The sequence below is a fragment of the Delphinus delphis genome, chromosome X (genome assembly GCF_949987515.2).
Source record: "Delphinus delphis chromosome X, mDelDel1.2, whole genome shotgun sequence".
In the NCBI taxonomy this organism is placed as follows: domain Eukaryota; kingdom Metazoa; phylum Chordata; class Mammalia; order Artiodactyla; family Delphinidae; genus Delphinus; species Delphinus delphis.
Window position 1 is genome coordinate 125,180,565 of NC_082704.1, and position 26,318 is coordinate 125,206,882.

Consider the following 26,318-nt stretch of genomic DNA (forward strand, 5'->3'; position numbering starts at 1 on the left):
CTCTTCCCCGGCACAAGGCACAGACTTTGCTCCCTGCTGTTCCCTGGCCCAGAACCGTCTTTTCTCCTGTTGTCAACTGTCCGGATTTTCTTTTTAAAATTTTTTGAGGTAGAGTTGCTGTACAATATTATATAAATTTTAGGGGTACAGTATAGTGATTCACAATTTTTAAAGGTTATACTCCAGTTATAGTTATTATAAAATACTGGCTGTATTCCCCATGTTGTGCGGTATATCCTTGTAGCTTATTTTATACGTAATAGTTTGCCCCCCTTACTCCCCTCCCCCTATCTTGCTCCACCCTCCTTCCCTCTCCCCACTGGTCACCACTAGTTTGTTCTCTGTATCTGGGAGTCTGCTTCTTTTTCTTATATTCACTAGTTTGTGGCATTTTTTAGATTCGACACATATGTGATATCATCCAGTATTCCTCTTTCTCTGTCCCTTAAATACCTCATTTAGTGATTTGGAAGTCTCCTTGATCTGCATAACCAGTCATCCTCCAAGAATGATTGATGCTGCATCCCATGTACTTTTATCCCAGTCTCTCAGGCTGGCTACGTTCGTGTCTGCATTTGCCATCTACACCACTTATGTCTTGGACCATTCCAGTACCTCCCTAAATGGCTTCCCATCTCCTCCAAGCCTCCAGTGTAGAACCCACTCAACAGTATCTTTCTAAAAACACAGTTTGAAGGCATGGAAAACCACCATGCTGATAAGAGAGGCATTCCAGAATTCAGTCCCTCCCCGACACCTCCACACTCATTCCTAACCTACCCCTCTATCGTCCAATCTACACCCCAAAACTTGCAAGGACCCCAAGGAGCCTCCTCCTAGGTGTCTTTCTGGAGAAGTCCTCCTCATGTTTTCAAACCTGCCCGAGGTGTCACCTCCTGCCCAAAGTCTTCCCTGAACCCCCAGATCAGATTCATTAATTACTTCTGTGGCCTTTGCTTCCATCCATCACTTTATACACTGAGCTGCATTCTGTCTTTTTCTAATTCTTTTAGGTGGTAAGTTAAGCTGTTGATTTGAGATTTCTCTTGTTTCTTGAGGAAGGCCTGTATTGCTATGAACATCCCTCTAAGAACTGCTTTTGCTGCATCCCATAGATTTTGTTTGGTTGTGTCTGAGCTGCACTCTGATTCTGTTTACACCTTGGCCTGCCCAGCGAGATGACTCCTGGGATCATATTTCTGCCTCTAGACCCTAGAATGGCACATAGTATGTGACGGGCATTCAGTAAGTGTTTACAAGCGGGGGCCAGCCTTCTGTTTATATAGATCCAAGGGACACCGAATATCAAAGCAATGCACAGAGAGCATTGTGGATGGATGCACTGGTGCTGGTTGAAGTTTAAACAGCAACACAAAATTTATCTTCAGGCATCAGGACCCAGTCCGCTCCCTGCTTTACTCCCGACTTTGACGTGAACATTCAAAATACTCTCTACATGTTTTCTCTTTTCCACAGAACACAGATTTCTGATCTGTGTTTCCATTTTGACTTCTCACAGGCACCGTGGCTAAATTTTATCCTGTTTTGGCAATGGCAGATCTCGTCTATCATTTTCTTCCCAGATGTTAGCAAACCATTTTTTAATTTAAACGTATGCTTTATCTAGCCAGATTCATTCATTCATTCATTCCACAAAGTTAAATTTTATAAAGGGATCTGGGATACAGACGAAAGCTCTCTCTTTGTAGTTCTCTTTGCTCTGAATTTTTAATTTTGTATTACTTGGAGTAAAATACACATTTCCACGATCTCCCCTTCCTTTTGACATCTTCCAAAACCTTCAACTCGTCAAGGGCAGAAGCTGCTGCTTGTTTTTAATGACTCCTCCTAACAGCCACACAATATACACAACTTAGCGGAAATGATCGCTATTAGAGAAATGACAGCCAACTTCAGGAATAGGACCTGGCTGGCACGGCAAGCCTGTCATCGTAACGTCAGGGGCTCTCATGGTGACGGAGGCTGCCCCCGCTGTGCCCCGCCCCAGCCTTTCCTACTCCCCCAGCAGATCTCACCTCCCCCTGCGATAATAACTGAGTCAATCCACGTCTGCATTTGCTGGCCAGCAGGAAGAGATGCCCACCGTCACTCCTGGCACACACATGTCCTTTTTTTTTTTTAATTTTATTTATTTATTTATTTATGGCTGCGTTGGGTCTTCGTTTCTGTGCGAGGGCTTTCTCTAGTTGTGGCAAGTGGGGGCCACTCTTCACTGCAGTGCGCGGGCCTCTCACTATCGCAGCCTCTCTTGTTGAGGAGCACAGGCTCCAGACACACAGGCTCAGTAATTGTGGCTCACGGGCCCAGTTGCTCCATGGCATGTGGGATCTTCCCAGACCAGGGCTCAAACCCGTGTCTCCTGCATCGGCAGGCAGACTCTCAACCACTGCGCCACCAGGGAAGCCCCACATGTCCTTTTAAACACCCACTGACGTTTAAACACTTCCCTCTCCTGCCCCGCCCCATCTCACCCAGATGTCACTGTCATTTGCCGACAGACACAAGTGCCAGTGTACCCAGTGCCACATCCAGGTCTCTGCAGGTCCTCGGATGCAGAATCCCACGCTGAGGCCGCGGTGTGGAGTGGCCGCCACCTGGCTTTGCGTGGGATTCGAATCAGCTGTATCGTATGCCGCTGTTTTCTCTCCACCCGGGAGGACAGGGAAAGTGGCAGCTTCGTCCAGAGCAAGAGTTTCAACAGGTTTTTTTTTTTTTTCATTATGTCCTGACTAGAAATCTGTGCCTTCTTTCGCTCATATTAAGGATGTAGTTTGAATTCTGAACAGGAAGCAAGAGGCTGGTGAGAGCAGACAATTGAAATAAAGTGGAGGATGAGACACACTTCCAGAAAGAATGTGCTGGAGAAACAGGATTTATACTCATTTGATCATAGCTCAGACGTCCACTGGGCTTGTGAGGGCTTCCCAGCTCTGGAGCGTGCATTAAAACACCCCGATCTGTAGGTACATATAATGGAATATCATTCAACCTTTAAGAAAAGAAGAAGGAAATCCTGCCGTTTGCAACAACATGGATAGATCTGGAAGGCATTCTGCGTAGTGAAATAAGCCAGACACGGAAAGACAAATACTGCAGGATACCGTTTATGTGAGGGACTGAAAATTCTCCAATTTGCAGAACAGAGAGTAGAACGGGGGTTGCCAGGGGCTGGGGGTGGACAAGTGGGGAGACGGTGGTCAAAAGGTACAAACCTTTGGTTATAAGATGAGTAACTTCTGGGGGTCTGATTCCAGCCTGGCACCTGGAGCCAGCCATGGGTGGGTGGGCTTTGTGTGCACGGGGGTTTGGACGCAGTGAATAAGGTGGCTGTACACATCTGTGGGTGCACATTTCCGGCTCTTTGGGATAAATCCTAGGAGTGGGGTCCATCTGCCACGCTGCAAAAGTGGGATCCTTCACCAGCTAACTTAAGTGTGTCATGTTGGTGCGGAAACGTTCCGGTCCTGAGGGCAGGGTCCCTTACTCGTGGCTACCCTTGGCCGGGTCTTGCTATGTCAAGACATCTTCTTAAAGCACTGAGCTAGCAGGAAATCAGGGAGGATTCTAAAGGCAGAGCCCAGCACGGTCATGAGACAGTGGTCTCTGCAGTTTGCTCTGAGGGTGTTGGAAAACCACGGTGGGCATCCATTACCCCCAGTCTCAAGGCTTGATTGGGGAGCTCACAGGAGACCCTCCCCAAATAGGACTACAACCCCCAAGGACCAAGTTTAAAAGTGAAGGAGAAGCTTGTCATAACCTTTAATGGAAAAGAATCTAAAAGTGAATATATACATGTATACGTATAACCGAATCACTTTGCTGTACACCTGAAACTAGCACCGTATTGTAAATCAACTATATTTCAGTAAAAACATTTTTTAAAGTGAACGAGAAATGTCACCACTTCCGCCACCACGCCGGCCACCAAAGAAAGCCACGCCTGACATGATGGGTGGTCTCTAAATGGCTAAGCAGCTGTGAACAACACGCCTCCACGCACGCCTAAGAAGCCTGGTTTATTCCACTGGGAAGAATCCCACAATGGCGTCGAGAAAGAGAACAAGAGGCTCATTTGGCAAAGAAAGAACCATACGGATAACAAGTCAAAAGGAACAGAGAAGAAGCCAAGAACCCAAAAAACACACAGCGCCCCTCCCCCCGCTTCGTACGTGGAGGTGATTCAGCCCCGGTGAGCCGCGGTCCCGAGGTCACGTTAGCGGGGCTGAGCCCCTGCGGCCACCCAAGCCCTTGCTGTGATTGCCACGCCCAGCTCTCCGAGCTCATTCTGGTGTCCACGGCCCCGCCTTCCCGGAACCATCAACGTCCCCCATTCTCCGCGGGGACAGAGTGCCCCCTCGGCAACCTTGGGGCACTCACTGGCCACGTGCTCTTGGGGGTGGCCGCCAGCTTCTCCACCTGAATCTCTGCCCCACGTTCCTTGGAGCCGTGCTTCCCATCCCCACATGCATCCGCTGTCCGTGTACATCTTCCCACGTAGGCGGTGCCCCCTGTGGAGCTGTGCATATGGCCCCGGGTACCAGCAGGTCAGCGTCTGCCTCTACGTCCTCTTCTCAGCCCTCCTGTCCGGTCCCCAATGCCCACGTAGCTGGGCACGTGCAAAAAGTCACCACGGCGTGGACAAGGGAACCCAGCAGTGGGAGCTGGCTTCCACAGTCTTGGCGGGTGGACAGAATTCATTTCTTCCTCACCTCAGGGTCGCAGACGTTAGAAACAAGGATCGCCAGAGCCCTGGAGGGGAGGGTGGATGCCGTCGATGACAGTGATTGCCCTGAGTTCTCCACCTCTGGGTCCTCCTCGGTGCAGAATTTTGGGGCCACTGACGGAACCCAGATTCTGACATACGTGTGCATCACTGCGTGTGTGTGTGTCTGTCTGTCTGTGGGGGTGTGTCAGTGAGAGAAGAGAGAGGAAGAAAGAGAGGAAACAGACAAAGACTCACGCATTAGTATAAGTTACAAGGAAGAATCTGACAGCCCCAAGAAACAACAGCTGATTGAGAAGCGGGCAGTGGCCTCGGGCTTGCTGAAGGGTCCCCCACTGTTTTCTTAATTACTGCCTCTCCCCAGTCAACAATATGCTATTGATGAAAGAGGGAAGCCTGGGAGCCAGGAGACTGGAGGATTTGTCACATCATCAGCGCACCTGGTCGTTGTCAAGTCACTCGGCACACCTGGTCATTGTCAAGATTCCCTTTGAGCATCACCTCTGCTAAACTTACTGCTTTTCTTTGTCTTAATTACACACATTGAGAAACAAAGAAGTGGGCAGAGGCTTCACCCCCAGATGCGTTCAGCAGCCCACAGGTTAAGTTCCTACTTTTCTGTGCAAAACAAATGCCCCCAGCGAGGGTCCCCTGGCTTCAGGCCACCAGAGCCGAGCTGATTTTATTAGCCTTTTCACACCAGCCTGCGATCAGAGCCCAAGCTGAGTGAAATTCTGCATCCCGGGCATCTTGTCTGCATGGGTGGCAGGGTTCGCCCCTTGCCCTCCCTCGTGCACGGGTGATGCGCCTCCTGTAGCTGTACATGCCTACAGCGTCCGTCACGGCTTCCACGCGCGGACAGGAGCCGCAAGAGCGCATGCAGGATACATGGGAGACTGACTCCCAGGGGGTGTCCGGGGCTGCAGACCTGGTGCCAGCGTCCTTGCAGGTTCTCCACGTCTGCAAAGGAGTGTGATGCTCCCAAATAGGGAGACCTTGAGAACATCCCGGGGAGGAGCCCCCAGGCTGACACGATCCAGGAGATAATGGTCCCCTGACACGGGCGCAGATGCCTGCCCGGTATTCAGGGAGGGGACCCCTAAAAGCTGGGGTGGTTTAAGGGCAGGGTTAATGGAGGAGAAACTGAGCGGGTGTGGAAGGAAACCCCCAAGAGTTTTGGGGAGATGAGAAAGAAGTATTCGCTCAGGTCTGAGCCCGTGGGTTTGTTCCAAGGATGTTAAACTTCGGGTGATGTGAACCCAGCCGGGTTCTGGCACCCATGTCATTCGCTGTCCTGGTCACAGGCTCTCCAGTGTTTGTAGCTCTGCCTGATTGGGTCCTTTCTCTTGTTAGCAGCAATGTGCAGGGATGAATTATTTAAATTTCTGGGTCTGACCTTCTGACGTGGGGTCTCTCCCTCCCTCGCTCCCTCCCTCCCTCCCTCCCTCCCTCCCTCTCTCTCTCTCTCTCTCTCTCTCTCTTTCTCTCTCTCTCTCTCTCTCCTGACTCCCCATCTTATTTCACAAAGGGTTTAAGGAAAACCACCACTCCTCCCGCACCATTTAAAAGCTGGTTCTTATATAGGTCAATGAAACAGGATAGAAAGCCCAGAGATAAACCCACCCACATATGGTCACCTTATCTTTGATAAAGGAGGCAAGAGCATACAATGGAGAAAAGACAGCCTCTTCAATAAGTGGTTCTGGGAAAGCTGGACAGCTACATGTAAAAGAATGAAATTAGAACACTCCCTAACACCATACACAAAAATAAACTCAAAATGGATTAAAGACTTAAATGTAAGGCCAGACACTATCACACTCTTAGAGGAAAACATAGGCAGGACACTCTATGACATAAATCACAGCAAGATCCTTTTTGACCCCCTCCTAGAGAAATGGAAATAAAAACAAAAATAAACAAATGGGACCTAATGAAACGTCAAAGCTTTTGCACAGCAAAGGAAACCATAAACAAGATGAAAAGACAACCCTCAGAATGGGAGAAAATATTTGCAAATGAAGCAACTGACAAAGGATTAATCTCCAAAGTTTACAAGCAGCTCATGCAGCTCAATAACAAAAAAACAAATAACCCAATCCAAAAATGGGCAGAAGACCTAAGGAGACATTTCTCCAAAGAAGACATACAGACTGCCAACAAACACATGAAAGAATGCTCAACATCACTAATCATTAGAGAAATGCAAATCAAAACTACAATGAGGGGGCTTTCCTAGTGGCGCAGTGGTTGAGAAGCTGCCTGCTAATGCAGGGGACATGGGTTCGAACCCTGGTCTGGGAGGATCCCACATGCCACGGAGCAACTGGGCCCGTGAGCCACAACTACTGAGCTTGTGCGTCTGGAGCCTGTGCTCCGCAACAGGAGAGGCCACGATAGTGAGAGGCCCGCGCACCACAACTAGAGAAAGCCCTCGCACAGAAACGAAGACCCAACACAGCAAAAATAAATAATTAATTAAAAAAAAAACCCTCCTACCCCCAACATCTTCTTAAAAAAAAAAAAAAAACTACAATGAGGTATCACCTCACACCAGTCAGGATGGCCATCACCAAAAAATCTACAAACAATAAATACTGGAGAGGGTGTGGAGAGAAGGCAACCCTCCTGCACTGTTGGTAGGAATGTAAATTGATAAAACCACTATGGAGAACAGTATGGAGGTTCCTTAAAAAACTACAAATAGAACTACCATATGACCCAGCAATCCCACTACTGCGTATATACCCTGAGAAAACCATAATTCAAAAAGAGTCATGTACCACAATGTTCATAGCAGCCCTATTTACAATAGTTAGGACATGGAAGCAACCTAAGATGAATGGATAAAGAAGATGTGGCACATACATACACTGGAATATTGCTCAGCCATAAAAAGAAATGCAGTTGAGTTATTTGTAGTGAGGTGGATGGACCTAGAGTCTGTCATACAGAGTGAAGTAAGTCAGAAAGAGAAAGACAAATACCGTATGCTAACACATATATATGGAATCTAAAGAAAAAAACGGTCATGAAGAACCTAGGGGCAGGATGGGAATAAAGATGCAGACCTACTAGAAAATGGACTTGAGGACACGGGGAGGGGGAAGGGTAAGCTGGGACGAAGTGAGAGAGTGGCATGGACATATATACACTACCAAACGTAAAACCGATAGCTAGTGGGAAGCAGCCGGATAGCACAGGGAGATCAGCTGGGTGCTTTGTGACCACCTAGAGGGGTGGGATAGGGAGGGTGGGAGGGAGATGCAAGAGGGAGGGGATATGGGGATATATGTATACATAGAGCTGATTCACTTTGTTATACAGCAGAAATGAACACACCATTGTAAAGCAATTATACTCCAATAAAGATGTTAAAATTTTTCTTTAAAAAATAAAAAGTAAAAGCTGGTTCTTTCAGAATCTACAGGGGATGCAGTTGTGAAAACATTTTAAAAAGTTGCATTAAGTAGACAGTTTTTAGGAGCTGTTTTTTTCTTTTAAAAATATGGGGGTTTTATTTTTGTTGTTTGTTTTTTGAGGGGACCAGGTTCTCTTGGGCGCAGCTGGTGAGTTTTATGGAAAAACCACTCTGGTATGGCTACAGAGAATGGATTTGCCCCTGGGGGCAAGCACAGAGTGGGGAGACCTGCATAAACTTTGGGAAAACCTGGATTTGGGTGATGGAGGGACAGAGGGAGTTGGGAGAGATACAGCCAAGACTCTGGGTGAGTGTAGATGCTGAAGGGGTGGAGAAAGGCCACATTCAACTGTTAGCCTGGGATTCCTGGGGCCAGACAGGAAAGACAGGGATGGAGGGATTGGGGAGGATCTGGGGGTGGGACTTAGTGAATTCAATTATAGACATGGATTCAAGGACTATGTGGAAATTTCTGGCATCCCGTTGCCTATTTGTTGTCTGGCCACAGGAGAATGGTCTACCCATTACTCAGTCTTGGGTTCCATGCATAGACCATCAAGTGACCTTCCACAAGGGGGCCAAGGACACAATGGGGAAAGGACAGTCTTGTCAACAAACAGTGTTGGGAAAACTGGATATCCGCATGCCAAAGAATGAAACTGGACCCTTATCGCATGCCATACACAAAAATTAACTCAAAATGTAGTAAGACTTCAGCGTCCCATCTGAAAGGCTAAAACACCTAAAAGAAAACATACAGGAAGAGTTTCTTGGCAGCAGTGATTTCATAGATCTGACCCCAAAAGCACAGGCAACAAAAGCAAAAAATAGACAAATGGGATTGCAACAAACTAAAAACACTTCTGCATAGCAAGGGAAACAAAGCATACAGCAAAGAGACAGTGTCTCTGCAGAATGGGAGACAATATTTGCAATCTGCACATCTGATACTATAGAGCGTTTGGACAGAGGAGATGCCCTTTAAAAGCTTCAGTGACTGCAAAGTGGGTTGGGAGGTTCTGCCTTGTAACAGATGTTCTGGATTGCTGGTTTTTCCAACTCGAGCAATTTGTCTTAATTATGCAAGTAAATTAGCTCAATGTTACCTCTTACTGAAAGATGCAAGCTTTATTATTATGTGATTTCTAGTCCCCTAGGGGTGTAACGAGGGCTCTAGGAAATTGGTTGATTTTTCAGACGGTTGGTGGGATTTCGTTTATTCTCTGGAGAACCCTTCCCATCTGTGCTCCTATCTGGAACATTCAAATATTTTTTGTTGTCTACACGGTACTCAGCACTCTTGAGGCAAACCTACCAGCTCCCCTGAGCCACTGCCCAAGTTTTGCAAATCAGATTCTGTTTTGGAGAACCGTCTGGAGCTCTAAAGGGTTTTTTCATCTTTCATCTACTTTCCTTTAAAATTCTCTGAACAGGCTTATGCCTGCACCAAAATCACACCCAGGGAGCTTCTAATAGGCGACTTGGTGCGTTGCTTTTGTTGTAAATGAGTTTGGCAGACAGCAGGTTCATTTCCCCAGAGCTGTGCAGCTCATGGCCCTGCGTTTGCAGACACCCATCACAGCACTGGAGAGTCATGGACAGAAGCCCCCATCCTCCTGCTTTCACAGAGAGAAGACGGTCCCTGCTGAGAGCCAACATTAGTCTGAGCACAGTAGAAAAACAAGGAGGTGGGCACCTTTCCAGGTAATTAAATCTGTGCAGAAAACTCCAAAACCTAATTGAGGCTGAAAACTCTATTTTGGTTGTTATTTGTAATCAATCCACCCTGGCATTTCCTGCCAACTTTGCGTATGGAGGCATACTCCCAAAATGTTCTGTCAGTTATTTAGAAAGGAAAAGGTCACTCTTTCAAAATTTTTATTTTTTTAGTTGAAGTATAGTTGCTGTACCATATTATATAAGTTACAGGTGTATAATATAGTGATTCACAATTTTTAAAGGTTATACTCCATTTGTAGTTATTATAAAATACTGGCTGTATTCCCTGTGTGTGCTGTACAATATATTCTAGCTTACTGATTTCACACGTAGTAGTTTGTGCCTCTTACTCCCCTCCCCCATCTTGTCTCTCCCCCTTCCCTCTCCACACTGGGAACCACTGGTTTGTTCTCTATATCTGTGAGTCTGCTTCTTTTTAGTTATATTCACTAGTTTATTGTATTTTCTTAGATTCCCCATATAAGTGATATCCTATAGTATTTGTCTTTCTCTGTCTGACTTATTTCACTAACATAATGCCCTCCAAGTCCATTCATGTTGCTGCAAATGGCAAATTTTCATTCTTTTTTATGGCTGAGTAGTATTCCATCGTATATATGTACCACATCTTCTTTATCCATTCATCTGTTGATGGACACTTAGGTTGCTTCCACATCTTGGCTGTTGTATAAATAATGCTGCTATGAACATTGGGGTGCATGTATCTTTTCAAACCAAAAATTTTAGCTTAAAGATCTAGAATTCTGCGTTTTATTTTTTTTCCAATCAAACATTACATGTATTTTTTAAGTTGGAATATAGTTGCTTTACAATGTTGTGTTAGTTTCTGCTGTACAATGAAGTGAATCAGCTACATGTACACCTATATCCCCTCCCTCTTGGACCTCCCACACCCCATCCCACCCATCTAGGTCATCACAGGGCACGGAGCTGATCTCCCTGTGCTATACTGCAGGTGCCCACTAGCTATCTGTTTTACACATGGTAGTGTATTTATGTCAATCCTAATCTCCCAATTCATCCCACCCCCCCGTTTCCCCCCGTGTCAACACATTCGTTCTCTACATCTGCATCTCTATTCTTGCCCTGCCAATAGGTTCATCTGTACCATTTTTCTAGATTCCAAATATATGCGTTAATATATGATAATTTCTTTCTTTCTTCACTCTGTATGACAGACTCTAGGTCCATCCACATGTCTGACCCAATTTCATTCTTTTTATGGCTGAGTAATATTCTATTGTATATATGTACCACATCTTCTTTAACCATGCAACTGTCGATGGACATTTAGGTTGCTTCCATGTCTTGGCTATTGTAAATAGTGCTGCAATGAACATTGGGGTGCATGTATCTTTTTGAATTATGGTTTTCTCTGGGTATATGCCCAGAAGTCGGATTGCTGGGTCATATGGTAGCTCTGTTTTTAGGTTTTGAGGAACCTTCATACTGTTTTCCATACTGGCTGCACCAGCTTACATTCCCACCAACAGTGTGGGAGGGTTCCCTTTTCTCCACACCCTTCCCAGCATTTGTTGGTTGTAGATTTTCTGATGATGCCCGTTCTGACCGGCATGAGGGGATACCTCACTGTAGTTTTGATTTGCACTTCTCTAATAATTAGTGATGTTGAGCGTCTTTTCATGTGCCTTTTCGCCATCTGTATGTCTTCTTTGGAGAAATGTCTATTTAGGTCATCTGCTCATTTATGGATTGGGTTTTTTTTTTGTTTTTTTAAATATTGAGCTTCATGAGCTGTTTGTACATTTTGGAGATTAATTCTTTGTCAGTTGCTTCATTTGCAAATATTTTCTCCCATTCTGAGGGTTGTCTTTACGTCTTGTTTATTGCCTTTGCTGTGCAAAAGCTTTTAAGTTAATTAGGCCCCATTTGTTTATTTTTATTTTCATTACTTCAGGAGGTGGATCAAAAAAGATCTTGCTGTGATTTATGTCAAAGAGTGTTTTTCCTATATTTTCCTCTAAGAGTTTTATAGTGTCTGGTCTTATATTTAGGTCCTTAATCCATTTTGAGTTTATTTTTGTGTATGGTCTTAGGGACTGTTCTAGTTTCATTCTTTTCCATGTGGCTGTCCAGTTTTCCCAGCACCACTTATTGAAGAGACTGTCTTTTCTCCATTGTATATTCTTGCCTTCTTTGTCATAGATTAGGTGACCGTATGTGCCTGGGTTTATCTCTGGGCTTTCTATCCTGTTCCATTGATCTATATTTCTGTGTTTGTGCCAGTACCATACTGTCTTGATTACTGTAGCTTTGTAGTATAGTCTGAAGTCAGGGAGCCTGATTCCTCCAACTTTGTTTTTCTTTCTCAAGATTGTTTGGCTATTCAGGGTCTTTTGTGTTTCCATACAAATTGTAACATTTTTTGTTCTACTTCTGTGAACAGTGCCATTGATAATTTGATAGGAATTGCATTGAATCTGTAGATTGCTTTGGATAGTATAGTCATTTTCACAATATAGATTCTTCCAATCCAAGAACATGGAATATCTCTCCATCTGTTTGTGTCATCTGTGAGTTCTTCCATCAGTGTTTTATAGTTTTCTGAGTACAGTTCTTTTGCCTGTGTAGGTAGGCTTATTCCTAGGTATTTTGTTCTTTTTGTTGCAATGGTAAATGGGATTGTTTCTTTAATTTCTCTTTCTGATCTTTTGTTTTGTTAGAGTATAGGAATGCAAGAGATTTCTGTGCATTAATTTTGTATCCTGCAGCTTTACCAAATTCATTGATTAGTTCTGGTAGTTTTCTGGTGGCACATTTAGGATTTTTTATGTATAGTATCATGTCATCTGCAAACAGTGACAATTTTCTTCTTTTGCAATTTGTATTCCTTTTATTTCTTCTCTGATTACTGTGGCTAGGACTTCCAAAACTATTTTGAATAATAGTGACAAGAGTGGACATCTTTGTCTTGTTCCTGATCTTAGAGGAAATGCTTTCAGTTTTTGAGCTTAAACCATTGAGAATGATGTTTGCTGTGGGTTTGTCATATATCACCTTTATTGTGTTGAAGTAAGTTCCCTCTATGCCCACTTTCTGGAGAGTTTTTAATCATAAATGGGTGTTGAATTTTGTCAAAAGTTTTTTCTGCATCTATTGAGATGGTCATATGGTTTTTATTCCTTAATTTGTTAATATGGTGTATCACATTGATTGATTTGTGTATATTGAAGAATCGTTTGCATCCCTGGGATAAATCCCACTTGATCATGGTGTATGATCCTTTTAATGTTTTGTTAGATCCTGTTTGCTAGTATTCTGTTGAGGATTTCTGCATCTATGTTCATCAGTGATATTGGTCTGTAATTTTCTTTTTTTGTAGTATTTCTGTCTGGTTTTGATATCAGGGTGATGGTGGCCTCGTAGAATGAGTTTGTGAGTGTTCCTCCTTCTGCAATTTTTTGGAAGAGTTTGCGAAGGATGGGTGTTAGCTCGTCTCGAAATATTGATAGAATTCACCTGTGAAGCCATCTGCTCCTGGACTTTTGCTTGTTGGAAGATTTTTAATGACAGTTTCAATTTCACTGCTTGTGATAGGTCTGTTTATATTTTCTGGTTCAGTTTTGAAGGTTTTACCTTTCTAAGAATTTGTCCATTTCTTCCAGGTTGTCCATTTTTATTGGCATAGAGCTGCTTGTAGTAGTCTCATCTGATCCTGTGTATTTCTGTCATGTCAGTTATAATGTCTCCTTTTTCATTTCTAATTTTATTGATTTGCATCTTCTCCCTTTTTTTTCTTGATGAGTCTGACTAAAGGTTTTCGATTTTGATAATCTTCTTCAAGGAGCAATTTTATTGATCTTTGCTGTTATTTTCTTCATTTCTATTTCATTTATGGGGTTTTTGTTGTTGTTGTTCTTTCTCTAGTTGCTTTAGTGTAAGGTTAGATTGTTTATTTGAGATTTTTCTTGTTTCTTGAGGTGAGGTTGAATTGCTATAAACTTCCCTCTTAGAGCTGCTTTTGCTGCATCCCATAGGTTTTGGGTCATGATGTTTTCATTGTCATTTGTTTCTATGAATTTTTAAATTTCCTCTTTGATTTCTTCAGTGATTTATTGGTTATTTATTAGTGTATTGTTTAGTCTCCCTGTGTTTGTGTTTTTTACAGTTTTCTTCTTGTAATTGACTTCTAATGTCATAGCACTGTGGTCAGAAAAGATGCTTGATGATTTCAAATTTCTTAAATTTTCCAAGGCTTGATTTGTGACCCAAGATGTGATCTGTCCTGGAGAATGTTCCATGTGCACTTGAGAAGAAATTCCATTCTTTCAGGTGGAATGTCCTATAAATATGAATTGAATCTATCTGGTCTATTGTGTCGTTTAAAGCTTGTGTTTCCTTATTTATTTTCTGTTTGGATAATCTCTCCATTGGTGTAAGTGAGGTGTTAAAGTCCCCTACTACTATTGTGTTACTGTCGATTTCCCCTTGTATGGATGTTAGCATTTGCCTTATGTATTGAGGTGCTCCTATGTTGGGTGCTTAAATATTTATAATTGTCATATCTTCTCAGATTGATCCCTTGATCATTATGTAGTGTCCTTCCTTGCCTCTTGTAACAGTTTTTATTTTAACGTCTATTTTATCGGATAAAAGTATAGCTACTCCAGCTTTCTTTTGATTTCCATTTGCATGGAATATCTTTTTCCATCCCCTCACTTTCAGTCTGTATGTGTCCCTAGGTCTGAAGTGGGTCTCTTGTAGACAGCATATATATGGGTCTTATTTTTTTGTATCCATTCAGCCAGTCTAGGTCTTTTGGTTGGAGCATTTAACCCATTTACATTCAAGGTACTTAATTGATATATATGTTCCTATTACCATTTTCTTAATCGTTTTTGGCTTGTTTTTTTGGGTCTTCTCTTGTGTTTCCTGCCTAGAGAATTTCCTTTAGCATTTGTTGTAGAGCTGGTTTGGTGGTGCTGAAGTCTCTTAGCTTTTGCTTGTCTGAAAAGCTTTGATTTCTCCATCGAATCTGAATGAGATCCTTGCTGGGTAGAGTAATATTGGTTGTAGGTTCTTCCCTTTCATCACTTTAAATATGTCCTGCCACTCCCTCTGGCTTGCAGAGCTTCTGCTGAAAAATCAGCTGATAACCTTATGGGAGTTCCCTTGCTCAGGTGGAGGAAGACTTGGCTTGTGGGGCGGGTGAGCTTGCTCAGATGGGCACCCCTCCCAGTGCCCATGGAGGTGGGGACCGGTGGGTGGGGAAGGGCTGTGCAATGGTGGCCAGTCCCCTTGTGTGCCACTCTACAGTGGCCTTGCTTCTATGGTGGCTGAGGCTTCTTCTGCAAACCTTCCCATTTGTAGAGCTCCTTATTTCTGTCATTTCAGGCTGCCTTTTCACAGCCAACAGCTGTCCCATCCCTGGTCTGTTCTCCAGCACCCAGCTCCCCTCCACACCTGGAGACACACAACTCAGTCTGGGTTGCACAGGGCTGCAGCAAGGACCGTGCGTGCAGTTCTTACTTTGTCCTGCCTTCCACAGACATTTGATGCATTCCCCTCTGATCCCCTAGAGTCCCTTTCTGCCCCAGATGACTTCTCCACCATGACATTGCTTTTCTGAACATGGGAACCTCTCCCCACCTTCAGCTCCCTACCGGGGTGCTGGTCCCTTCCTTTTCCTCTTTTCTTTTTTTCTTTCTTTTGTCCTACCCAGTTGTGTGGGGATTTTTCTTGTCCTTTAAGGTGTCTGAGGTCTTCTGCTAGTGTTCAGCAGGTGCTCTGTGAATACTGTTCCATTTGTAGATGTATTTTTGTATCCCTTGTATTCCCAGCATAACCCCTGGGGCTCAATTTTGGTTTTGCCCCCCTCCACCTTTGCGTGAGGTCCACCCTCAGGCATCTGTTCCCCACCCAGGTGAGAGGGGGCAAAAGCAGGGCTGATTGGGGCATACTTTTAATTTAACTTTTAATTTAATTAACTCCGTCGAATCTGAATGAGATCCTTGCTGGGTAGAGTAATATTGGTTGTAGGTTTTTCCCTTCCATCACTTTAAATATGTCCTGCCACTCCCTCTGGCTTGCAGAGTTTCTGCTGAAAGATCAGCTGTTAACCTTATGGGGAGTCCCTTGTATGTTATTTGTTGCTTTTCCTTTGCTGCTTTTAATATTTTTTCTTTGAATTTAATTTTTGTTAGTTTGATTAATATGTGTCTTGGTGTGTTTCTCCTAGGGTTTATCTTGCATGGGACTCTCTGCACTTCCTGGACTTGATTAACTATTTTCTTTCCCATGCTAGGGAAGTTTTCCACTATAATCTCTTCAAATATTTTCTCAGACCCTTTCTTTTCCTCCTCTTCGTCTGAGACCCCTATCATTTGAATGTTGGTGCATTTAGTGTTGTCCCAGAGGTCTCTGAGACTGTCCTCAGTTCTCTTCATCCTTTCTTTATTCTGCTCCGCGGCAGTTACTTCCACCATTTTAATCTTCCAGGTCACTTCTCCGTTCTTCTGCCTCAGTTATTCTGCTCTTGATTCCTTCTAGAGTATTTTTCATTTAAGTTATTGTGTTGTTCATCTCTGTTTGTTTGTTCTTTAGTTCTTCTAGGTCCTTGTTAAACATTTCTTGTATTTTCTCGATCCGTGCCTCCATTCTCTTTCCGAGATTTTGCATCATCTTTACTATCATTTCTCTGAATTCTTTTTCAGGTAGGTTGCCTATTTCTTCTTCATCTATTTGGTCTTGTAGGTTTTTACCTTGCTCTTTCATCTGTAACATATTTTTTTGTCATCTCACTTTTTTTTGATGGGTGGGGCTGTATTCCTCTCTTATTGGTTGTTTGGCCTGAGGCCTCCAGCAGTGGAGTTTGCAGGCAGTTGGATGGAGCCGGGTCTTGGTGCCGAGATGAGGACCTCCGGGAGACCTCACTTTGCTTAATATTCCCTGGGGTTTGAGGTACTCTGTTAGTCCAGCAGTTTGTACATGGCACTCCCACCACAGGGGCTCAGGTCCAACCCCCAGCCTGGGAACCAAGATCCCGCAAGCCACATGGCGTGGCAAAAGAAAGAAAAAAAGGAACAAACGAAAAAGAGCAGAACAATAACAAAGAATAAGAAATAAAATAAAATTAGAAACATAAAAAATATATTAGAAAAAGTAAAAATGAAAATGAAACAACAACAAAGCAAAACAGAACCACAACAGCAGAAAAAAAAAAAAAAAAGGCCGGAGGAGGCCCTGGGGGAGAGGGGGCTTAGACCCAGGACACACATGGCCAGAGGGGGCTCCAGAGGGCAGAGTTTCAGCCCCGGGATCCCAGCTGGCTCGCCAGGGCCGAGCAGGCAGGGGAGATGCTGGCCTTGTTCCCCTCTGATCCTCCAGTCCCCTGAAGGTCTCTCCCCGTCCCCGCTGATCCCCTCACCGTGAGTGGGCCTTTCTGAGGGTGGGAACCCCTCCCCTCTCCCAGCCATCCCTCAGGGACACCAGTCCCGTCCCGCCTCCACGTTTCATACCCCCACTCCTTCCCCTCCACATCCTTCCCAGTCATGCGGGGATTCCTCCCATCTCCTGAGGGGTCTGAGGTCCCCCAGCAGTGCCTAGTAGGTGCCCTGGTTACGAGGAGACGCAAACTCCACATCCTCCTACTGTGCCATCTTCACCCCGCCCCCTACAATAGAATTCTGCATTTTAAGTCACAAGAGGCATGCTTGGAAAATTATGACCAGGTCTTCCCGCTTTGATAAATGCTTGGACATTTTATGATTTTCACCCCTGGAGCCAAGCTAATCTGTTCCAGTTTTCTTAGAAATATTCCAATTTCTGATTTGCAAATGGAAAATCAGGCTAGCAATGCTTCTGCCTTTGGGTAAGAGAGATGGATGTCAGGATGTCAGAATTTCCTCCAACCGTCCTTTTTCTTTGACTCTGGTTTTGAACTTGGAAAATGTAGCCCAAGACAAATAGGGACATGTGAGTAAGAGTTAGTCAATGTATACATTTTCAAAGTATCAGCAAAGGTAAGTGAAAGAATCCGTTTCCAGCATGGGAAGCAGGCAGATTTTATGAAAGATTGGATGTAACTAGGATTAGTTTTATGAGATCTTTTGTGGTTAGTCCCCAACCATATTTTTATAAGTCAGTATGAAAACCTCCACCTGTCATGAACTGTGTTTTCCTGTGATAATTCCAAATGTACCTCCATTCAGGAAATCTCAGCTGTGGGTTGACATGTATTATCCTGTCGTGGGATAGTGGAGGATCCGGCAGGAAGCAGTCGTCATGTTTTCTAGTTTCTGGTCATCCCATCCTGGGTCACTCGCTGTTCTCTGCTGTATCTACGCCAACCCAATATTAATGCCCGTAAGATACTCACTTTTAGGTAGAATTAGGGAAAAAAAAACACAAATACAGGAAAAAGATCAGCATAAACCAGGAGTGGGACAGGACTTGAATTCCACCAACTGCCACCCAAATGGAAAATTCCAAGGAGCATCAACCCCCTTGATTTTCAAATGCATTCTAATTTATTCTGCTTTCTGAAGAGCATGAGCAAGAATGAATCTTCTGGGCTTCCCTGGCGGCGCAGTGGTTGAGAGTCCACCTGCCGATGCAGGGACGACGGGTTCGTGCCCCGGTCCGGGCGGATCCCACGTGCCGCGGAGCGGCTGGGCCCGTGAGCCACGGCCGCTGAGCCTGCGCGTCCGGAGCCTGTGCTCCACAGCAGGAGAGGCCGCAGCAGTGAGAGGCCCGCGTACCGCAAAAAAACAAGATGAGCGTAAAGAGGAACTGGGCGTACCCATTAAGATGGCCACTGTTTTTTAAAAATAGAAAATGGCAAGTGTTGGAAGGATGTAGGGAAACGGGGGTCCCTGTGCACTGTCGGTGGGTATATAAATGGTGCAGCTGCTGCGGGAAACAGTGTGGCAGCGCCTCAAAAATTAAAAACAGAATTACCATAGGCTCCAGCAATTCCAATTCTGGGTGTACACCTGAAAGAATTGAAAGTAGAGTCATGAAGAGACATTTGCACACCCATGTTCATAGCAGCAGAATTCACAGCAGCTGAAATGTGCAAACAACCCCAGCGTCCATGGAGGGGTGAATGCATAAGTAAAATGTGGTCCACCCGTGCAAGGGAATATGATTCAGTCTTTAAAAAGGAAGGACGTTCTGTCACAGGCTACAGCATGGGTGAACCTTGAGGACATGGTACTGAGTGAAATAAGCCAGACACAGAAGGACAAATACTGTTTGATTCCACTCCTGTGAGGTCCTTGGAGGAGTCAGATTCACAGTGACAGAAAGTAGGGGCTGGGGGACGGGGATGAGGTTTGGGTGTTCAATGGCGACACCTTCCGTTTTCCAAGAAGGGTGCGTTCTGGAGATGGGTGATGGCGATGGGTGCAAAACCGTGTGGCTGTACTTAATGTCACTGAACCGTATGTTTTTAAGTGGCTGAAATGACACTTTTCCCACCAATCCAGAGTGTTCTTTTCTGTTTTTTTTTTTAATTTTCTATTGGAGTAAAGTTGATTTGCAGTGGTGTGTTAGTTTCAGGTGTACAGCAAAGTGAGTCAGTTATACATACATGTATCCATTCTTTTTCAGATTTCTTTCCCATATAAGTTATTACAGAATATTGAGAGAGTTCCCTGTGCTCTACAGTAGGTCCTTGTTATCTGTTTCATAATAGTAGTGTGTATACGTCAGTCCCAAACTCCTAATTTATCACTCCCCTGACCCCCGATTTCCCTTTGGTAACCATAAGTTTGATTTCGAGTTCTGTGAATCTGTTTCTGTTTTCTAAATAAGTTCATTTGTATCATTTTTATTAGGTTCCACATATAAGTGATATCATATGATATTTGTCTTTCTCTTTCTGACTTACTTCCCTTAGTATGATCATCTCTAGGTCCATCCATGGTGCTGGAAATGGCATTATTTCATTCTTTTTCATGGCTGAGTAATATTCCATTGTATATATGTACCACATCTTCTTTATCCATTTCTCTGTCCTCGGACACTTAGGTTGCTTCCATGTCTTGGATATTGGAAATAGTGCTGCTATGAACATAAGAGTGGATGCATCCTTTAGAATTATGGTTTTCTCTGGATATATGCCCAGGAGTGGGATTGCTGGATCATATGGTAGCCCTATGTTTAGTTTTTTAAGGAACCTCCATACTGTTCTCCACAGTGGCTGCACCAGTTTACATCCACACCAACAGTGTAGGAGGATTCCCTTTTCTCCACACCGTCTCCTGCATTTGTTGTTTGTAGACTTTTTGATGCCGGCCGTTCTGACTGGTGTGAGATAATCAGGGAAGCCCAATAAAACTGCACAAGGCTCTTTGGAATTTACTGGTCAGTCCGTGGAAGGTGGAAGCTCCATCTCTCCTAGAAAAGGCGGGCTTGAATTCGCCCCGTGCTCTATCTCAGCTTCTGTGAGGCTGCCCAGCGGCTGGGCAGAAGGCAGCAAGGCCACCGTACACTCAGCCCTGTAGAGTTTGCAAAGCTGTGATGGGTAAATAAGGATTCCCATGCGTCAACTGGCCAGACGAATCGATTGTCACTTTTTCACCTCGGGAGCATTGAGGATAAAGGGCCTCATAATTCAAAGAGTGTGTTGTGGGGAAAGGGGCCAGACTGCGCAGATGATCAGAGCTCGAGAGGAAGAGGAAGAATTCTTGAGCCCAGATGGGGGGAGGGGGAGATGGAGTGGGTGTGCTTGTTTAAACTTAACACAAACTTGTGTTGTAAGGGGTATTTTGAGAACTCCTACTCCTGGGGGAAGAAAAAAAAGACTTACACGTGTCTTTGAAAAAGTAGAGAAATCCAGTTTCATGAAAATGCCATTGCTTTGTGCCACCTTGCCTCTGCATTGAGCTCATGGAACCCCTGTGTATACCAGGGAGGGTGTCTCTGTGAGTAGATCTGGACGTGCCCCAGAAATCTGATGAGGCACCTGTCAGATCTCAGGTGTGTTCATGGGGAGACACGCTGGGACCGCAGAGGCACAGGCTGGGTAGGAAGGAGCGGTGGTAAGCAGGATTCCAAGGTGGCCTCAAGACTCCTGTTCCCTAGTGCACACACCCCGTGTAGTCTCCTCCCCTGGAGTGTGGGCAGGACTTGTGAGCCCGATAGGTGTCACTCCTGTGACCGTGTAGCTATGGGTTAACTTGAGTTCAGCAGAAGGAGATTATCCTGGGTGGGCCTGACCTAATCAGAGAAGCCCTTTAAAAGGAGAGGAATTCTTTTTTTTTTCATTGTTTGTTGTTGTTTTTATTTTTTTATTTTCTTAATTGAAGTACAGTTGATTTACAATGTTGTATGTTTCAGGTGGACAGCAAAGTGATTCAGGTAAACATATATATGTATCCTTTTTCAGATTCTTTTCCCATTTGGGTTATTACCCAATAACCCAAATATTACCCAATAACCCAGAATATGAAGTGGAATTCCCTGTGCTCTACAGTAGGTTCTTGTTGGTTATTTTACATACAGTAGTGTGTCTCTGTTAATCCCAAACTCCTAGTTTATCCCTCCCCCACCCATTCCCCTTTGGTAACCATAAGTTTGTTTTCCATGTCTCTGGGTTTATTTCTGTTTTGTACATAAGTTCATTTGTATCATTTTTTTAGATTCCACATACAAGTGATATCATATGGTATTTGTCTTTCTCTTTCTGACTTACTTCACCTAGTCTGATCATCTCTAGGTCCATCCATGTTGCTGCAGATGGCATTAGTTCATTCTTTTTATGGCTGAGTACTATTCCATTGTATATATGTACCACATCTAAAAAGAAGGCGAATTCTGCCCACAAGAACGAAGTTGGAAAAGAAGCTCTACCTTCCAGTGAAAATACAGACCTTAACAACTAGTTAAAATATGAAGTATGATCTACTCCATTCAGGGAGATTTCAACCCAATAGCCAGTAGGTGAAACATCTAATATGCTCATCATGTGAATCTCCCTGAACCATGCAGCACGTATGAGTGTGCGTAGTCGATATAACAAGATGGCATGTGAGTGCGGAAGGATAATTATTTCACCTGCACAGTATAGTGTCTCGATCTCACAGGGCTGGAGAAAATGATTCAGGGTTAAGCCCCACTGAGATCATTAGTCTGTCTCGGGGCAGGAATATTTCACAGTAGAGGAATATTGGGGAAATTTTACAACACATTCTGTCCACAAAGCAAGCATCACTCTTTTGGGTAAGGGGTGATGACCTCCCAGGTGGATCCTGGTAGTTGACTCTTTGACAGTCAAATAGGACAATTCTTCAGATGCAGGTGGCTCTCAGGATGAACCCAGATGGCAAATAGACACCTTCAACAAGTCTTCCACCTTCCCATCTGGTGGGGTCTTCTGGTGACAGATCATCTCCCTGTCGGATCACGTCTGTGATTGGCCCTTGTCCCTTCCTGTTTTCTGGATACAAAAGAAACATCAGGCACCAGTGGTCACCAACACATCCGTGTGATTATTTTAATAGATTTAGACAAACTCAAGTGGGATGGATGGTCCCAATCCCATTTTCTGACCAAAAGATGCTCAGAAGACTTGAGTCACCAACTATAAATCATCCATGACTAATATCATTAATGGTGGGAGAACCCTTCACAGAGAGAAACAGGGTCGCTCACCAAAAGAAAGGCAGCGGCACTGCCTTTGGATAAGGCAAAACCAACAAAAGCCCACCACACCTCAGTGTCTTAGCTCAAGATGCCGTAACAAGATGCCAGAGGGTGGGTAGCTTAAACAAAAGTAATTGATGTTCTCACAGTTCTGGAAGCTAGATGTCCAAGATCGTGGTGTGGGCAGATTCAGTTCCTGGCGAGACTCTCTTCCTGGCTTACACATGGCATCCTTCTTGCTGTGTCCTCACATGGTAGAGAGAGAGATCTGGTCTCTTTCTCTTCTTATGAGGTCAGTAATCCCATCATGGGGGCTCCACCCTCAAGATCTCATCTACCTCTAATCACCTCCCAAACACCCACCTCCTAACACCATGCTGCTGGGGGGCAGGGCTTCCACACAGGAATTTGGGGTGAGGGACACAATTTAGTCCCTACAACTCATCCTGGTAAATAGCATCGTTCCGTTGCTCAAACCAAAAGGGAAGCTTGATTCTTCCTCCTTCCCCATATTTCATCCATTTTTAGGCTTTGCTTATTCTATCCATGACAGACATGTCCAGTTATCCCCATCATGGCAGCCACCAGCCCAGACCCAGACACATTCAGGAACCTGGACCACAGCCTTAGTCTCCTAAGCATCCCACCTTTGGTCACCGTTCTCCCACTCCCACTCCAGGCAGCTGCGTCTCCAGCTCCACAGCCTCACCTCCACCTGCACAGCCTTACCTCCAAGCCACAGACTCTAAACTCTCCATCTCCCCACTGTATCCTACAGGACCCAGGGTGATCTTCTGGGGCGCCAGTCTCCCCATCTCAGCCCACTCTCTCACCTGCCCTCCTCATTTCAGGCACACCAGGCTTCTTTCTGTTCTTTAACCCACTGGTCCTCAATGGTCTCCTGTGCTCCTTTCCTGGCTGTTCATTGTTTCTCGGGCTTCAAGAGGAATGTCACCCCCTCAGAGAGACGTGCTTTGATTTTTCCATTCACAGGGACCTCTCCCACCATCTGTTTACTTCCTCAAGACACATATCAGATTCTTTTTTTTTAATTTTTTAAATTTTATTTTATTTATTTATTTATTTTGGTTGCGTTGGGTCTTTGTTGCTGTGCACGGGCTCTCTAGTTGTGTCGAGAGGGGGCTACTCTTCGTTTCTTCGTTGTGGTGCGCGGGCTTCTCGTTGCGGTGGCTTCTCTTGTTGCGGAGCACAGGCTCTAGGCATGCGGGCTTCAGTAGTTGTGGCACGTGGGCTCAGTAGTTGTAGCTCACGGGCTCTAGAGCGCAGGCTCAGTAGTTGTGGCACACGGGCTTAGTTTCTCCGCGGCGTATGGGATCTTCTTGGACCAGGGCTCGAGCCTGTGTCCCCTGCATTGGCAGGTGGATTCTTAACCATGGCGCCACCAGGGAAGTCCCCATATCAGATTCTTTAGTTCTTCATTTCTTTTTTCTGGTCACCGTTTATCCCTCCTAGTACAATGGATGTTCCCTGGGAGCAGGGAGAGTTTCCAATGGGAGGCTGTCCACACCTCCCAGGACCTGCCTCACAAAGAAGCGAAATGTGTTAGGTGGATGAGAGAGGGGATGACCGTTCTCACCTGCCTCCCATCCCTACAAGCAGAATCTCCTCCCCCCAGGATGTCTTCCACCTTCTCCTCCCCTGAGGAGCTGCCCATCCCCCAAGGCTGACCCACAGAGCAGAATCTTACCAAGACTGTGACTTACTCCTACATGTCCGAACTCCAATTAAAATGACTAATAGGGGTTCAGAGAGGGAGAAATCAATGTCATGTCTAAAAAAACAGGAGCTGGGGCTTCCCTGGTGGCGCAGGGAGTCCGCCTGCCGATGCAGGGGACACGGCTTCGTGCCCCGGTCCGGGAAGATCCCACATGCCGCGGAGCGGCTGGGCCCGTGAGCCATGGCCGCTGAGCCTGTGCGTCCGGAGCCTGTGCTCCGCAACGGGAGAGGCCGCAACAGTGAGAGGCCCGCGTACCGCAAAAAAAAAAAACAAAAAAAACCCCCCAAAAAACAGGAGCTAGTGGCACTCCTATACCAGAATCACAGAAGGAGTTTAGCTGGACATATTGCTATGTATAAAACCAACTAAAGGGCTTCCTGGTGGCGCAGTGGTTGAGAGTCCGCCTGCCGATGCAGGGGACGTGGGTTCGTGCCCCGGTCCGGGAAGATCCCACATGCCGCAGAGCGGCTGGGCCCGTGAGCCATGGCCGCTGAGCCTGCGCATCCGGAGCCTGTGCTCCACAACGGGAGAGGCCACAACAGTGAGAGGCCCGCGTACCGCAAAAAAAGAAAAAAAAAATTCCACAGTGAAACCATTATAGAATTATCTATTGCTCCCAGAGTAGTGTTAATTTTCAATACCGTTAATACAATTAACTATATTCTACTCGGTAACCGTGCAGTGCTGCAGACTCAGGTGGTGGAGAGGAAACCACTTTCTAAGTAAACGAATGAATCCTGCAGCCAGATAGATTTATCCCCTAAATTGAACATTTTTTGTGTTATGCAAATTATTTGCCTCCAGAGCTGTTAGAAAGTGTAAAGAGGGGATGATTCTTGATCCACACTTCAAAAAGACATCAGAAACCAGAAAGCAAAACAGATGATGATTTTCAAAAGTTTTTCAAAAATCAGGTCATAGCCAAGTCATCCTTGTCTTCAAATCTATCAAGCCGTGGAACAGGGATAAAATGTCTTTAATAGGATTTTCTGATGATGACTAAATAATTTGTATAGTCTCCTCTGAGGGACAGAATCAACATGAGTTGACTGTAATGTGTTTGATCCTTTCCTCTGTAGATTAGTGCTCCTTAAAGAGGGGGACACGTCTTCCCACATGAAAATGTGGAATTGAAAACCTTTCTAAGAATTAAAGTATTGGCTAAAATCCTAAACTGCTATGTGCTCCAAAGAAAGTTACAATTGTATGGGAAGGAGATCTATCTAAGACGGGATATTTTAAGAACCGGGCATCCATGAATCTGCTGAAATGTTTTTTTCCTTTTCATCATTTCAGACACTCAGGAGAGTCGCTCGACTTTCTGGAAGACCCTATTGGATACGCAGAAAATGGAAGTGGGATGGTCCCGTGCCATCTGTGGAATCGCTGACTCCGTCCCTGGTGAGTGCCCTTGTGCGTGTCAGTGAACGGTGTGTGTATGCATGAGCTGCTGAGTGCAAAATATGATTCTTAACCCTGACCTTGACCTACAGGTGTTGAGGGGATGAGGTAGGTAATCCCCTGCCATATTAATCCTGGTGACCATCCTCTGCAGTGGGTCTTCCGAGACAGAGATTCAACTTAGAATTTCCCTGTGACATACTTTCTTGGGTCCAACTGGGACTCAGAACCAGGAGGGGGGGTACCATACGGCAGGGCCCCCTGAGGCCCATTTGGGTCTGAGTCATAGCTGGGTCAGGAGCAATTCAGCCAGTCCGTGGAGTCTTTGCTGCACGTGAATTACATGTGAGAGTCAGGCACGAAACGAGAACAGAATGCGGTCAAATACTCGACCACGATATCTAGGATTTCAGCCCTGCTCAGGGCGCAGGGCACGTCTTAACTTGCAGCATCTTCACTACGGCCCTTGAAGGAAGACAGCCTCTGGCCGATGTTTATAAATGAGAAAGCTGAGGCACAACGCTTGAGTCAGTGTCAAGGTCACACAGTTTGTAAACGTGGAAGAGTCGGGATGCTAATTCAGACAGTGTCAGGCGCAGGAAAAGGAAATGACTTGTATCTAAGTGTTGGGGCCAATGGTTAATTTCCAAACGTGGTCACCATCT

General features: G+C 45.1%; 1 long non-coding RNA gene across 1 annotated transcript in view; it reads left to right on the forward strand.

Annotated features, from left to right (window-relative positions):
• The window catches only part of LOC132418534 (uncharacterized), a 103,221-nt gene extending 77,571 nt beyond the window's left edge, over window positions 1–25,650 (forward strand). The window contains exon 3 of the long non-coding RNA XR_009518009.1: window positions 25,549–25,650. This is a non-coding gene — a long non-coding RNA (uncharacterized lncRNA). The remainder of the gene's footprint in view (window positions 1–25,548) is intronic.
• The last annotated feature ends 668 nt before the right edge of the window (window positions 25,651–26,318 follow it).